This window comes from Xenopus tropicalis, chromosome 8, assembly GCF_000004195.4.
Source record: "Xenopus tropicalis strain Nigerian chromosome 8, UCB_Xtro_10.0, whole genome shotgun sequence".
NCBI lineage: Eukaryota > Metazoa > Chordata > Amphibia > Anura > Pipidae > Xenopus > Xenopus tropicalis.
This window is the reverse complement of record NC_030684.2, coordinates 105,832,700-105,850,555: the sequence shown is the minus strand read 5'-3', so window position 1 is coordinate 105,850,555 and position 17,856 is coordinate 105,832,700. Positions and strand designations below refer to the sequence as shown.

At 41.2% G+C, this 17,856-nt stretch overlaps 1 protein-coding gene across 3 annotated transcripts in view; it reads right to left on the bottom strand.

Moving 5' to 3' along the window:
- The window catches only part of ttbk2 (tau tubulin kinase 2), a 51,513-nt gene extending 41,155 nt beyond the window's left edge, over window positions 1-10,358 (bottom strand). Inside the window, exon 1 of one of the 3 annotated variants that reach the window (XM_012968698.3) lies at window positions 10,025-10,358. The gene's annotated coding sequence lies outside the window, so the exon portion shown is untranslated. 3 annotated transcript variants of the gene reach the window in all.
- Between the last annotated feature and the right edge of the window lie 7,498 nt (window positions 10,359-17,856).

Below are 17,856 nucleotides of genomic sequence, written 5' to 3'. Positions count from 1 at the left end.
ATTTTCGTATCCGAGCGATCGTAAACGACAGGAAAACCTTTCTGACTTTGATCCTTCTGTGCATGTTTTTGGAAGCCTCCCATAGGACTCAATGGCACTCTGCAGCTCCAACCTGGCCCAAGGAAAGTCTCCCATAGGGCTCAATGGCACTCTGCAGCTCCAACCCGGCCCAAGGAAAGTCTCCCATAGGGCTCAATGGCACTCTGCAGCTCCAACCCGGCCCAAGGAAAGTCTCCCATAGGGCTCAATGGCACTCTGCAGCTCCAACCTGGCCCAAGGAAAGTCTCCCATAGGACTCAATGGCACTCTGCAGCTCCAACCTGGCCCAAGGAAAGTCTCCCATAGGACTCAATGGCACTCTGCAGCTCCAACCTGGCCCAAGGAAAGTCTCCCATAGGGCTCAATGGCACTCTGCAGCTCCAACCCGGCCCAAGGAAAGTCTCCCATAGGGCTCAATGGCACTCTGCAGCTCCAACCCGGCCCAAGGAAAGTCTCCCATAGGACTCAATGGCACTCTGCAGCTCCAACCCGGGCCAAGGAAAGTCTCCCATAGGACTCAATGGCACTCTGCAGCTCCAACCTGGCCCAAGGAAAGTCTCCCATAGGGCTCAATGGCACTCTGCAGCTCCAACCCGGCCCAAGGAAAGTCTCCCATAGGACTCAATGGCACTCTGCAGCTCCAACCTGGCCCAAGGAAAGTCTCCCATAGGGCTCAATGGCACTCTGCAGCTCCAACCTGGCCCAAGGAAAGTCACGATACCAATGCTTGAATGAATCTGAAACTTTTGTACTCGGCACAACAAATACGATTTTGTCACACAAATTGTTGCGCTTTTTGTCGCAAAGTACGAAAAAGTTGTGCAAATTATCAAAAAAGTCGCAAAAAATACGCACAGTACAAAAACGTAGAAAAAATACGTTTTTTTTGTATTCGGAAGCGATCGTACTTTGATAAATGAGTCCCTATGGTAACATCTGATCATTTATTTTTTCATCCTATACTTCGTTTGCACATTACAGGTTGGTGGCAGGGTTTGAATACCTTTACAAGCTCTATATTTGGCTGCACCCTCTACAACTCTTATTTACCAACATGAATCTTCCCCCCCACACAATTATTTCAATCACATAACTGACAGACTAAGCATTTTAAAATAATTAACAGTCTCCTAAACTTCCCATTTATTCATTCATGTAAAAAGAGACAAAGCATTCAAAGTCTAGCTTACAGATTAGTATACATGTACCATTTTCCTGTTTGTTGATGCAGGAGATCAGCAGTCTTTACCATGAGTGCTATATCTACATACGTTTTGCGAATTCAGAAGAATCACATGCAGACAAATACACTTAATGACATGTTCCCTTATGTAAAAATGAAATACAGCTAGTGCTGGGCGGTATACCGTTTTTTTTTAAAAAAACGGTATGAGTTTTAAACATACCGCTATACCGGTATGCGCGCCTCCTGCTGTTTTTCTCCAATCACATCCGGGTTGCGCCCGTGCGTACGTGACGTCGGCGCGCATGTGACGTCAGCGCGCACGCGACGTCGCTAGGACGCATCGCTGGAGCTGGAGGAACCACAAGTTGGGTAAGTTCTGCTGGGGGGTTGTGGCTGGGGTTGTGGCTGGGGTTGGGGTTGGGGGGGCTGGGGCTGGGGGGGCTGGGGTTGGGGTTGTTGTTGGGGTTATTGGGGGGGGGTGGGGGGCCACCAATATTTATTATTTATTTTTTATTTATATACCGTCAAATACCGTGATACCGATATAATTTTGAAAAATACCGTGATATAAATTTTTGGTCATACCGCCCAGCTCTAAATACAGCAGCAACATGCTTTCTTGGAAATTAAAGTTATGTGACAAAATAAAAATAGATTGTACGTAACATGAGCTAACTGCAGAGGATAATGCGTTTTCTGCAGAGTTGGTTATTCCATCTCTCATGGGAACATTTGATGCACAATTAGTGCTATTTTTCAAGGTCACTCTTGTATGTGGCAAGGTTACTTTGCAGCCTTATATGGGAGAGTAGCACAAAAAGGAAGACAAAACTACCCTCAGATATTCTCTTAGACATCATAACTGAAGGCCACATAAAATCTCATCCCCAAATATCACTGGGAAGACATTGTAAATGCTCATTTCTTGTCTTACATCTGTCATACATGAGCTGATTGGGTATGCATTTCAACTGATCAGCCGTCAGGCTGACTGGATAGAGAGCGTACGAGGGGCTGTACATACTATTAACATTTATTTATAAAGGGCCAAGATATTCCGCAGCGCTGTACAATAAGTGGGCTTCATACATTGGACATACAGAGTAACATATTAAGCAATCAATAACCAATACAAGAGGTGAACAGAGCCCTGCCCAAAAGAGCTTACAATCTACAAATACTATGGCCACCTTTCTATTGTTTCAAACATTTCAGACAAACATTTAACATTTTAGATAGCTTTAAAGTTATTTGTAAGTAAATGCAGTTGAAATCAGTGTTTTTTTTAAATAATGTAACAGAAGTCAGTTCTTTTCAAGGCCAGATTTCAGTCGGGTAGGCTTGTCTCAGGGCCCACACCATTGGCAGCTTTTATCAGCCTGTATATGGCCACCTTTATAAGTTTAGAGCCAGCAGTACAGAGAATGTAAACAGTAGGGATGCACTGAACCCGCTTTTTTGGGTTCGGCCAAACCCCCAAACCCACCCTTATGGATTCTGCCGAATCCTGAACTGAAAAGAATCCTAACTAGCATATGCTAATTAGGATCAAAAGGGGCTAAAAATTAATATATAAATAAATATTGCCTCAGATTTATTCTACTTTTACATTGCTAGGCCTTGCTGAATGATACAAAACAGGGCAGATCGCAGGGCATGCTGAATAATGATTGTCAATCAATGATTCCACATGCTCACGTAGGTAGCACTTGGGTGATCTCCAGTCTATCAGATCTCCTACAATGGGCTGTATCAAACTCTGCACAAATAAAGAGCCCTTCCTGAAGCCATTCCACACATTCCACAGATTAAAACCACTGGACTACAGTTCTTGATGGCCACATTCAAATACAAGGTCACAGTATTCAGTTTCATATCATTGAAATCAGAATTAATATTTAGAACTATAGACATTGACTACAATGATTTCACAACCTCTCATCTTAGCTTCCCCAGAGACTACAGAGCATGTGCAATGCCACTGGCATGCAATAGATGGGCTAACAATACCAAAAATGGGGTGCTGATGTTGAGGCACTGATCGTTAGTGTTATCGGGCGGCTGCACCTCTGGACTGGTACATTAAGTTCAGTATATAATATATATAACACTCATTAGAAAAAATGTCCCAGTAAGTTTGTCACTTTCTTCATGGTCATGTAGAGTGAAGCCAACAAACAATCCCCAAGAACATCAGTGGAATCTCAGGCAAGCTCAGCAATCGAATCAAAAGAACTGTATGTATCAGAATGCAATTTAAAATAATGACCAATAAGAATGCCGATTCAATTAATTGTAAACCTGAATGGTGCAGGAGATTAGGAAGACTAGTTCTGGTTTATTGTAGCAGGAAACTGCACAACAATACAACTCCTTAGCCAAAATTGTTAGGTGTTTGGACAGGGATTATACCAAGTTAATAGTTCTGATCATACTGGTAAAAGGTTACCGTAGGTGTGGCATACATTGCATCAGCATTTTTAGCTACCAGACATGCGCCTGGAGCCAGCAATGGATAACATCTTGTGCTTTAATGCAAAATACTTGGCACCAGATTTCTGCCTGACAAAACTTAGATAACCCCAAGTATTGCTCCTGAGCAACCACATTTAACTAATGTGCTGTTCTATAATTAAACACAATGTATTACTCTGCAATACAGATCATTTGTATATAATGTATAAGCATTGATTTGCTTTTAACCACACAGTTTCCAGACAGCATACATTATATATATATATATATATATATATATATATATATATATATACACACATATATACATATATACACATTATATATATATATATTTCAATCCAAATGGTGTCCGCACTCTAAGGCTCAATATTCTGTGGGGTGCATAGCCAAAATTATGTATATATAGAAAATAATAATCATCTGTGGCCAGCACACCCTTCAATGCTTTATCAAAAATTTATTGAAAATATATTGTTTAAAACCGACTTTCGGTCCTCATTAGGACCTTTCTCAAGGATCCTTGAGAAAGGTCCTAATGAGGACCGAAACATCGGTTTTAAACAATATATTTTCAATAAATTTTTGATAAAGCATTGAAGGGTGTGCTGGCCACGGATGATTATTATTTTCTATATATATTACAAAATGATCATTTATTTTCTACAATGTCAAATGCATGCCTAAGGTTTCAGTTATTTTGTCTTAAGTTTCAGTAACCAGATAGTAACTAGTAACGATTGACAAATTAGATTCTACAGACTAGAATGGTAACTACAGATGTGGAGCCAAAAGCGATGATGTGAACTTAGGAGAATTAAACCTTTCTAATACATGTGGACTTTGCACACAAGTCAGTTACATAGTAATACTTTTATATTAAGTCCTGAGCATATTTCTGTGCAGTACAATAATATATTATAAAAAATACAAATTATTAGATCAAAGTGCATGATGGTAAGAGATATAAGGGTTAATGTCCCTGCCCTATACAGCTTACAATATAGATGAATGGATAATTTACAGAACAGTAATAAATGCAGCCAGTCATGGCAGTTGGCATTGCTGTCTGCATAAGTCAGACTGGTGGCTACCACAACAGTCTATTTCTACAAGCCAGTAGTTTGACTCACTTATCTTATTTAGATATCATGCAAAAATATTAAAGGAAACATAGACACTGGATACTTACATATTAACTGTTCTAAATGCACAGAATAATATAGGCATTCTACATCCCGCAATGAATGAAACATTTTTGTGCAAACAATGATAACACATATATTTTTTTATTAGACTTGACACATTACCACATTTTGCATGCTGCATTCTTTCTACATTGTTTCAGAAATTGCCTTAGCATCTGTACATCAGCTTTATTACAAATTTAATCATACCAGCCACATCAAGACAACCACATATGTACCTAAAATAGCCATATCCAAATGGAAAGCCAGGGGCTATTTGTGGCCCTCCAAGTGATTTGATGGAAGTCAACCTGACCAACCCTAAACATATGATGTATATTAACCTTCCCACTAATTTATAGTAGTATTATAGTAACGGTTCAATTTTCTAGTATGACCTTAACTATACAGAGTCAATGTAAGCCAGATAGAAGGCCTTATAATGAAGTTGGGAAAATACATGGAGAGAAGAATGAACAGGAACATGTTGAGTAGATGCAGTGGAAGGCAGAGTACTGGAGGAATGAATGCAGCTGCCATCCCTCTGCACACACCCTGAAGGATAGCTGCCCAGAAATAATCTTTGTTCTCCGCTTCATGCTGCTTTCGCCTCATATTGCCTGAACATTTCTGTTACACACTGGGTAGCACCCTCTATTATCATGGCCCTTCCTCCAGCATTGAGGAGGGGGCTGCAACGTAATGTTGGGAAAACTCAGCAGCAACGAGAACCAAAACGTCTATAGATCAGCAGCCAGTCTGCTGGATCTGTAATAAGAGACAGAGCTAGACAATGCTCTAAATATAACACACACACACCCTGCTACCTCTTGCCCATTTACATAGGCACAGAATAATATTTATTATTAGAAAGGGTTTAACATCAGACATTTTCAGGTGATAAAATGTTGAAATACAAGAATAAAACTAAAGCACAGACTAAATCAGTGTACAGACAAAGACATCTCAGCAATGGTGAAATCACAGGGTAGAACCAAACTAGGGTCACTATTTACACAAATATATCTATCCAGGCATTCAGTAAAATAGAGAAGCCACATTCAAAATATCTAAGTAACAGCAGGCGACTAACAGAACACCTAATATTGCAATATTCATCAGCAAAAAATTAATCGCCCAGAAAATGACAAACACACTTGAAATACCCATTCGCAGATAAGGAACAGCAAGTAATGTAGGACAAGTTAATAAATTACAAATACATACAATAACCATGTTAAGATAATGAAAGGAGAGTTACAAATGAAACATTTTATTGATATTTGTAGATTGTAAGCTCTTTTGAGCAGGGCTCTCTTCACCTCTTGTATCGGTTTTTGATTGCTTCATATGTTACTCTGTATGTCCAATGTATGAAACCCACTTATTGTACAGCGCTGTGGAATACGTTGGCGCTTTATAAATAAATAATAATAATATTCTGTTAACATATTTATATTTATAAAGCACCAACATACTCCACAGTAGTATAAATGCATACACAAAACATACAGATAACACATAAACACTGACAGATATTGAAGTTAGAGGACCCTGTCCATAAGAGCTACAGCAGTGATGTCCAACTTCTGTGGTACCGAGGGCTGAAATTTTTCTGGCCTACATGATGGAGGGCCAATAATGGAAGCCAGTTTGGACCACTCCCTTATTAAAACCAAACCTACTTCAAACCACAACTATCATAAGAGCTGTTAAGACAATACCAACATTAATGGTGGTAACACAGCCAAAAAATGGTTGGTGCTCACTCTGGGGATATCACCATTCACGTGAAAGAAGTTTATTTTGTCATATTAAGACATACCCTTAAATCCATATGCCTGCTCCTCCCCTGAGGATAGCACAGCAACCCCCTGCACATAGTTAAACACCTTAGGGACACCCCTTTCCAAATGCTAACAAACTCCCAGAACAAACCCCTGCCAGGTTCACTTCCCACAGATAGCATTGGGCAGGCAGAGTATGGCGCACACACAGGCAGCATTGGGCAGGCAGAGTATGGCACACACACAGGCAGCATAGGGCAGGCAGAGTATGGCACACACACAGGCAGCATAGGGCAGGCAGAGTATGGCACACACAGACAGGAAGAGTAGAGGAGAAGACAGGGAAACCTATCATGACTACACACATAACTGATCATGACCACTCCAAAATGAACAGTTTGCACTGTACTACATACAGTGACACAATGCCGGTGCTGCTCCTACAGTCTGTCTGAGGTGTGGACAGGTGAACAATGTGGGGTGGGAACAATGGATGGATTTACAGGTGTGAACAATGCAGGTGCTTACAGGAGTGAATCTGAGGTGTGAATAATGCAGGAGCCAGTTAATCTCAGTACTGATACCATTTAAAGCTAACACAAAGGTAAGCAGGCTAACAAATGTTGGTGTCACCCAAGGGGCCACCAGTTGGACAGCACTCATCTATAGGAATAATGCTTGTGATAATATTTAACTATTTGGTACCATTAATCCTTAATTTGGAAGGATAAGACACTAAAATAACCAATACTTAAGATAAACTTTTTAGGTTATAAAGTAAAATTACCATTTGGTAGATTTATTAGACTGAGCTGAGAATTCCAGAAGCATATTTAGACATTTCAGTCTTTTTTTTTGGCAATATAACACCAACGGTCACAAAAGTGTTAATGGATTATCAAACATCAAATCAAATAAATGTGCCATTTCTTCAGAATGTATACAGCTGCTTTGAGCAGTCAGTGGGTTCAAGTACTTAGCGCTGCTCAGCAACAGCAGTGTACGCTAACACCTGTTGGAATGTATTGAATCCTGATGCAAATAACAGGTGAGCATAAAGAAGTCATACAGTCGCTGTTAATAAATTCCCATTAATAATAAAGTAGTCCCTAAATAACCAGTACTTAAGGTAAACACCTCTTGATATTGAATGGTGAGTTACTAATGGCCAATAAACCCCTCTTTGTATTGAAAGGTGAGAACTAAATTTTAAAAACTAATGCTACCTACAAATGCTGTAGTTTATATACTGAACTTAAAGTGTAGGCCTACATATCTCAACAGTAATGATCCAGGCCATGATCCAAGTTATCCAAGTTGTGCACAGGAGCTTGCTATCTTGGATTGAGCATCTCAACAGTAATGATTCAGGCCATGATCCAAGTTATGCACCGGAGCTTGCTATCTTGGATTGAGCATCTCAACAGTAATGATTCAGGCCATGATCCAAGTTGTGCGCAAGAGCTTGCTATCTTGGATTGAGCATCTCAACAGTAATGATTCAGGCCATGATCCAAGTTGTGCACAGGAGCTTGCTATCTTGGATTGAGCATCTCAACAGTAATGATTCAGGCCATGATCCAAGTTATGCACCGGAGCTTGCTATCTTGGATTGAGCATCTCAACAGTAATGATTCAGGCCATGATCCAAGTTGTGCACAAGAGCTTGCTATCTTGGATTTACTTGAAATTTAGCATCTCAACAGTAATGATCGAGGCCATGATCCAAGTTGTGCACAGCTGCTTGCAATCTTGTATTTTCTTAAGATACAGAATCTCAACAGTAATGATCCAGGCCATGATCCAAGTTGTGCACAGGAGCTGTCAGTGACAACTGCCCAGAGCAAACTGAGCATGTGCATTAAGTTTAGGGGTTATTGCAGATGCTCTTTTTGTTTTCCTCTTATATCTCTTACAAATGAGGGGGAGGGGTCATTGACCATTGCAACCGGAGCCGTGAGGCTATTATTGAATATTATTAAATAATATTTTTTAGTGGGTACTAAAAAAGGATAATACACATACAAGGTGATAAAAGCAAAATACTAAATGGCCAATACTTGTGAAAACCATTAAGAGCATGAGGATGAGGGAAGCCCAGGGTGTTCTGCAATGTAAGCTCTTAACACTTGATATTAAATTTAACTGTATTTTAAAGGTATTTATTATTGGTTGACCCCTGTTTATATATTAATGTACTGGTGTGGTATGGTATATAAAAATAAATAAATATATATATACACATACACATTAGTATGCTGTATTTATTTTGTATGTATATTGGAATCTTAGTATGTTTTCCTACATAATAAATGTAAGTAGAATATACAATCATTACAAAAATCCTACTGCAATAATTACCAATATATGCTAAAATGAAGTACCAAGTTATCACTGACTGGGTTTGTTTTAAGAGTTAAATATAATAAATGTCAACATTTAATGAACTAAAAGGACATCTTCCCTTGTGTATTGAATTGTGTGTTGCATATGAGCCTATGAGTACTGTCACGCTTACAGCTCTGTATGTTGGGGGAGGGAATCCTTCTGTACTATGAAAGAACAGCAAATCACTGGACTCCTCCCTACTGTATGAGTATACATAAAGATTATGCACACACAAACACAGGCTGTATATGGTGAGTTCCATGCAGATCAGGAATAAAAGCACAGTATAAGCATGTGTTTGATTATATATGCTGATTATTTAGTGATTTGTGCTATGAAAGGAAGAATGATTGTAAATCTTGCTGCACACATTAACCAGCCACACAAGGCCCAGAAAGGGAAAGTGTTTCTAACAGCAATTTGCAAACAGCAAAGATGACAAAAATAACTGACACTATGGAGACAGAATACAGTCCATTGAAATGGAAGGTGCAGGGGAAGATATGCACCTCTATGTAGTACTGCTTATTGTTACCTGTTAGTAAATAAGAATGCCCATGTTTCCAGGCATGAGATGTATGTACAATACTGACAGAGAAATGATCAGCAGTGATTACATGGTGACAACATGATCACACAATGATGATGCAGTAGTTCCATGCCATCCTGCCTTCCCTAGCACTAGGGCCAAATGCTGCACCCCTGCACCCACACACAGCAGCCTAGGGTCGGGGTGCGGACAGGGGTACCCCACTACAATGCACAAAGGTTGGAGTCTTTGATGTCAGTGAAGTCCAAGCAGCAACAGTGGGGCTGCAGGTGGAACATCCCTGATGTACATACTGGGAACATGTAACAACACTTACAGCACAATATAATATAGAGCCCTGGTGATGATGCAGGGAACCCGGGACAAATGCTCCAACATAATATGGCCTCTTGTCAGTTCGCTTGTCTCTCACCTCAGTGCTCCCGGATACCGGCTGGAGACATGGCCAATTCCCGGCTCATTAACAGGGAGGAGAGTCTTCTCTTCATTAAACGGGAAGGTCGGGTCACCTCTATGCACCCCCAACAACGGCAAGGGGCACAGCCATTCCGGCGCAGGCTACACCCATATACACGCCTGTCCCACGTTATCACTCTCCTCCACCTCCCCCGCTGTAGCCCGGTCACCGGCCTCACTCCCCTCTCCCCATCACTGCAGCATCACAGACGTCACAGGGCTACCTTCGCAACACAACCGGCAACCTAGCCTGCTAGGCGAAACCGCGCCTCTAAGTCTGGGCAATCCTGTCCCACGATATGGCTTTCCAACCTGTGATTGGTCTATGGCCAATGCATGCTGGGCAAGCATTGTAAGATGTAGTGTCAATCAATACTCAGTGGGCGGTACCTAAATAAGGCCCTCCCCGCACCAATCCTTGCCATTAAAAGAGGTTTGGCTGCGAGTGCCGTTACCTGGGAGAAGCGTTACAAGCAGGGAACGCATGCGCATTAGTAGGGCAAGACCCAGGGAGAGGTGTTGTGTGGGGCTGGTATAGCAGCTCCCTGAGGGATTCTTAAACCAATATTCATTGTTCACACAGGTTCTCAAATAAGGCCTGTGACTATATGGTTCTAGGTGAACAGTGGCTGCTAGAATTAGCCATCTAATTTTATTTATACACTTTCTATCAACAAAATGTAGAATGCTTTGTGCAGACAATAATATTTGCATTTAATTAAGGGACTGAAAATATTTGGATTATTATTGCTTCTGCTGCTTGTCTTCCTCTCTGTCATTGAAATCTGTACCTCCATCCTTTATAGGGTCAATGGTTAGCTAAATAGACCTTTCCATTACTGAATATGTCAGGGCCAGATTTAATAGGTATCAGTGAATTTACAGAGACGCAGAAAATTCTGGAATTTTGTAAATTCATGTTAATTTTAAAAATTATAATTTGACTTTACATTTCTTCAGGACTTCTAATTCTGCTGTGACATGCTTACAGACTATGTTGTTGGGTGTTAGAATCCAGAGGATTATTATTATTTATTGACGTATATATTAAGCGACAACATATGTATGTATGTATGTATGTATAACATTATTTATAAAGCACCACAAGGGTACGCAGCGCTGTACAATCTTACAAAATACAAAATTACTCACAGGGAGGACAAGTGTTATAATAAATACAATAAATATATATAAATGCCCAGGGGATAAGTGCCATGTGGTATGAGACACAGTAGGAAGGAGGTCCCTGCCCCGTAGAGCTTACAATCTATGGTGGACAATAAATAGATGTATATTCTGAACATACATACTGGGATGGCGGGACTCCAGGAAAAAAACCTAGTGGGCCCCAGCCCTTGAGGGCCCTGCCGACCCATGTCCGCTGCTTGCCAGTAATTGGACATTGCACGTGGTTGCAAAAAAATGTTAAGTGATGCTCTGGGTGCGCAGGGGGAGCACAACAGCAAGTGCAAGCAGGGCTGACCTTAGGCCAATAGGGCCCCAGGCCCAGCACCAGTGGGAATAAGCACATGAAGCTGTCCAGCCCACCCCCAACAACAATTGCCCAATAATGCAGTTATGTCTTCTGGAACATCAAACACAAAGTGGACACTGCATTTATACTGCTATCCCAGATTACACACTGTATTTCAAAGTACGTTTTGTAGAGTGTGCTGGAGGGGCCAATAATTACTCTCTCACACTGTATATAGTATGCTTGGTGTGTCAGTGCCCAGTGCTTGGGGGCCACATTGTGCCATGAAATGTTGGGGGCCAATGGAACAAGAGAAAGAGAGGTGATAAGGCAGTGTTACATCATCAGTCACATGGAGAGAGCTAGAGGCAGGGACTATTTCCCCTCCCAGCACCTTGAGTAGAGTACCCCACCAAAAATGGTCCCAATTGGGCCCCGCCCTAAGTGCAAGGATTACCACATGACGTGAGCAGGGAGGGGGCACACGCAAGTGTAAGGAATGAGGAAAGGTTGGTGGTGGAAAATGGAATTCACGGTTGGGGCATTTAGGGCCCTTGAGGCAGCAGCCCAGTGGGCCCGGACACCTCATTCCAACAATGCATACAAAAATAACCAATGCAAGAGGTAAAGAGGGCCCAGCCCAAATAAGGTTACAAAGGTGGGGGCCAGCCAGACTGGGACAGCAGCTTGTTAGCACCTGTAAGGGTTCCTTCCCTACAACTTGTTAGACTGATAGCTGGATGAAAATTATTAGATTTGTTAGAAAATACATTTGTTAAAGGACCTCAGCACACTGATGCCCGGGCTCTTTTTGCTCCATAGTGATTGTTGGGCTGGGACATAGACAATTGGATCCTCCTGATCTGACCAGCACATTGGTGACCATATCATGTAATAATCTATCTTTTCACTCCCTCACCAAACAAACAAATCTTATAGAGCAGTGCTGTCCAACTGGCGGCCCACGGCGACCCCCCTCTGTGTGGCCCCCCACCTGTCTGGCTGCTTTGATGGCTTACCTTTGAGTAAGCATTCAATGGTATCAGTACTGAGATTAACTGGCCCCCTGCATGGTTCTCACCTCAGATTCAGCCTGTAATCCCTCTGTATTGTTTAAAAATGTAATCCCCTGTGTTTTTCACACCTTTTAATACCTGCATTGTTCACCCCCTGCAGTGTTCACACCTCAGGCTCAAACTGTAATCACTCCCATTGTTCACTTCTTCACACCTCAGACATAGGTACTGTAGGCAGAGTATGGCACATACAGCCAGCATAGGGCAGGCAGAGTATGGCACATACAGCCAGCATAGGTCAGGGAGGGTATGGCACACACAGGAAGGGTAGGGCAGGCAGAGTATGGCACACACAGTCAGGGTAGGGCAGGCAGAGTATGGCACACACAGGCAGGGTAGGGCAGGCAGAGTATGGCACACAGAGGCAGCATAGAGAAGGCAGAGTATGGCACACACAGGCAGGGTAGGACAGGCAGAGTATGGCACACACAGACAGCATAGGACAGGCAGAGTGCTGCCTGTGTGTGCCATACTCTGCTTGCCCTATGCTGCTTGTGGGAGGTGAACCTGGCAGGGGTTTGTTGTGGGAGTTTGTTAGCAGTTGGAAATAGCCATTAAATGGCCCCTAAGGTGTGTAATTATGTACTGGGGGTTGCTCTGCTATCCACAGGGGAGGAGGAGGCATATGGAATTTAAGGGTATATCTTAATATGACATAATTCTTTCACATATGAATGATGGTTGATATCCCCACAGTAAGGACCAAGCATTTGGGATTTTGCTGTGCTACCACCATTGTGATAAAATAGGTGTGGTTTGAAGTGGGTGTGGTTTCAAAAAGGGGAGTGGTCAAAACTGGCTTCCATTAGCGGCCCTCCACCATGTATGCTAGAGAAACTCCGGCCCTCGGCACCGTAGAAGTTGGACAGCACTGTTATAGAGTATAGTCAACTTAATTGACCAATGGTCAGGAAACAATTCACATTAGTTCTGAACTTTCTTCTCATGTGACTGTCCCACTGGCCAAATACATTGAACTATGTGTAATTTGGACCCACACTTGGATGTCCAGCTCCACAAATATGTTTGGAGGTGTACTGGTTCTTGAGTGTGCTTCCGTGGTCATTAGATGTCCTCCCACAAGAGATGATGGAGGTTTTAGGAACAGCTGCCTGGAATGATCAAACATGTTGATATATGATACGTTATGATTTGCGGAAACCACTGCCAGAATGTTCCCATATGCTGCTGTTGAATTTCTAAGCTGGCCTATCCAAATTGCACAATATATAAACCGTTAGTGATTTATGGGTCAGAAAACGTTCATCTAGAGTAAAAGAAAGAAGAGAAAAATAATTGAATAATGTGACCCTGCGTTACAGCTTATAGGGCTAGCGAATATAAACATGCGCTGGCCACAGAAAAAATGTCAAATGAATGGAAACTAAAGGTGGAACTGTGATGCTCACATATCCAGGATAAAATGAAAAAACAGCAGCACTCCGGAAATGTTGTAGAAAAAAGTGACTTTACTCAAGTGCACACAGCAACGTTTCGGGCATAAACCAGCCCTTTATCAAGGCTTGATAAAGGGCTGGTTTATGCCCGAAACGTTGCTGTGTGCACTTGAGTAAAGTCACTTTTTTCATTTTATCCTGGATATTGTTTTACCCTGGCTGAGGGTTCAGCTTGCACCTGGGGCTACAATTAGCTGGTTTGTCCATTGTGTAGCACACCTTAATCAATTTGTGATGCTCACATAGGTATCTTCCCAAAAGCCTGTGATCATATGCTGCACTACTTACCCAAAATAGAAGGGATATTGAGGTATCAGCCTATCAGGAAAAAGTATCGGTAGTTTAAAACTTAACTTTGAGGGGCCTATTTATTATGCTGTGTAAAATTAAATTCACTGAAAAAACGGTGTAAAAAGCTCTGTAAAATAAATGGAGAAGTTCGCCACCCAAACGCCAGATTTTCCACCATTATTTTATGTAAGTTCTGGAGGAAGAAAAAACGCATAAAAAAATAAGCCGTTTTTACACAGAGAAGCCTGCCAATGTGTAGCAAATTTTGATGCTGTTTTTTACAGTGCATACTAAATTTGTCCCTGAATATCTCAATTAAAATTCACCATCCACCCATCATTAGAACATATATTATTGGTTTGGTCATTACTTGGTAGTCCTTCAGATATGTCTTAGAAACTGTAACTGCCCACAACACTCAAATCCCAATAAATTAAATCAGCCTCAAAAATAGGCCAAGGATTCTCTGCCAAGTGTCAGTTTTGTGCCACTGGAATATTAACCTAAGGTAAAGGGAAATTATGCTACCGCATCCATTGAAATGAGGGATAAGGGGTAAGATCTGTAGCTCAATAAAAGCAAAAATTGCTTCTCTCATAGGATAAACAACATTGCAGAAGCCTCTGACAGTTCTACAAGGATTCACTGCCTAGTTCCAGTATCATGTCACCAGAACATTAGCCTAAAGAGGAGGAGTAACTATACTGCTTGGTCTTCATTATTTATTTTTTTATAGTTCTTGAATTATTTGTCTTTGTTGTCTGCATCTTTCCAGCTTTCACGTGGGGGTCACTGACCCCACGAGCCTAAAAACAGTTGAAGTTTTTATTCCATATGTCCCTCCTCTATTCATATTCCAGTCTCTCATTCACACCACTGTCTGGTTGCTAAGGTAAACAAGACATTAGCAACCAGACAGCTGCTGAAATTCCAATTGTAAAGCAAAATAACCGAAAAACTACAAAAAAATTAAAAACAGTTGGAAATTGTCTCAGAATAGCAATGTCATATAAAGAGTTCATTTCAAGGTTAACAACCCCTTTAACTCGTGTTTTTATTTACACCTCAAGTGACCTTGATCACCTCCTTTAATTTTGATACCTTTTGTCCTTCTAAGGGTCTGCTTGTCCTTTAATTTGAGCTGAAAAAGTAAAAACTTTTTTTTAAATTTTTTTAATTTGTCTAGTCATTTATTGCAAGCTTGAACTGAAAGATATATGAATGTACCTTGCTTGTACCATACCCTGTGCTGTGATAGAGGGATGCACAATGCTATTATCTTCTAGTGGGCAGCAATTTAAACAGGAATCTTCAGACATAGCGAGTCTCTGCCCCCATGATTCATCAAGTCTAAAGCTATCCTTACTTACAGTAATAAAATTGTACTAAACTAAGTTTTGTATGATTTTTAAAGCATCCATGTTGGCTATACAATTGTGTCTGTTATATTTGTACCATAGATCGGGCTGGTTTGAAAATTTTGGTTCATTTGTCTTAAAGGAGAAGGAAAGTCATGTTGGCATTGTACTGCCAATAGATTTGCCACATTAGTGCCACCTAGAACACTTTATTCTGCAGAAAGTAAAGAGCCCTAGAAGCTTTCTTTGATTGCAGCTACCATTTTAGCTTGGTGTTCATAGCTTCCTGTTTGCAGTCTAGCCTTATAGCTCAGATCACACATTCCTAAGGCAGGGGGGAGTGAGTATTATAAATTCTTAAGGTAAGGGGGAGCAGGAGAGAGGAGAGAACTGTACAGACTCTGGCCCCTGGAATGAAGGATTGTTCTGAGAGAGGAAGTCAGATACCCTAAGAACATGTTTACAAAAAAAGGAAACAAGAAATCCTGTGTTTCTTTTGATAGAGGACATTAGAGAGCATTACTGTGAGTGCTTATAGCTGTATTTTCATAGACCTTTCTGATAAAGCTTACTTAGTTTTTACCTTTCCTTCTGCTTCAAGATAGCAGCTGCCATTTTAGCTTGGTCTTCCTTGCTTTCTGTTGCAGTTGTAGCCCTTGGTAGCTCAGATGACACATTCCTAAAGGAGGGGGGAGTGAGTTCTTATGAATTCTTATGGAAGGGGGAGCAGGAGAATGGAGGGGGAGAGGGAGTCAGGAGAGAGCTGAGCAGACTCGTGCCCCAAACCTGAAGGAACCCTAAAGGAGAGGAAGTCAGATACTGAAGAACATGTTTACAAAAAAGGAGACAAGAAATCCTGTGTTTCTTTTGATAGAGGAGTGCAGGGTTTCTGTGAGTACTTATGGCTGTATTTACATAGACATTTCTGATAAAGCTTACTTAGTTTTTACATTTAGTTCTCCTTTAAAGGAACAGTAATATTAAAACATGTATTTTGAACATGATACTAGAATGATCGCTTTCTTGCTACCTTCATATCTACTAAAGTTTACTCTTTGAGATTACCCCAGGTCTGGACTGAGATTGAAATAGGCACTGGCATTTTAAGTACACAGAGATCCAATCAACCCCCACAAGCCCAATAAATAGTCACTATATAGTGTCTGCTTACAGCAGCCCCTCTAGCATTTGCCAGAATGCACAGCTTGCCAGTCCAGGCCTGTGTTACCCTGCCTTAGTGTTGTGTGAGCTTTCCCATGACTGTCCATTGCAGTGAAGATTCAAAGTTTTACCTCTATGGCCAGCTTAAGTTTGTAGCCTGATGACACAATTCCCAAACCCAGGCTGAGCCAACACTTCTTCCAAAGGCCAGAGGGTTTTCATGCAGAGTACCATTTATAAATTAGTCTTTGGATACCCCCACCAGGCCCAGACTAGCAATCTGTGGATTTTGGCAAATGCCAAGGGGGCTGCTGTAACATGCCATAGACAGTCACTATTTATTGGCCTGGTGGGGGGCTTTTTGGGCCTCTGTGTTTGTGAAATGCCAGTGCCTATTATGAATCCCAGCACTGTAAGCTCTACAGTGTAGGGACCTCCCTCCTTTTGTGTGTCCTAACACAACTAAAACTAATCTTCAATGTAATTGTATATATATTGTTTATGTTTTATTAGTGTATTGTGCCCATTGTGTTCTAATGTATTGTTTTAATGTACAGCGCTGCAAGTAGCACTAGCATAAAAATGATACATAAATACAAACAAAATGTTTGAGAAAAGCCTCTGAAAGGTTTAACCATCTGTTTATAAAATGAATGATGTATACAGACTTAAGTATATTGCACCACCTGCTGTATATATTTAGCATTGCCATATTGGCAGTCACATAGTCCATTATACAACTTGGTCAGGCAGTCTGCGACAACTACAACAGAAACATCTGTCCCTAACTTCTTTGGTGTTGGTGTCATAAAAGGCTATCCAGAACCCCAGGGAAATGTTCCCTATATAAATGTCCACTTTTACTTTTGGGTTACATGTCATTGTGAATTTTTATAGTTCCTAACAGGACAACTGACCTTGATCCCCAAATTTCATGCAGCTATGTGAATGGAATGAGTGAATATTGCAAC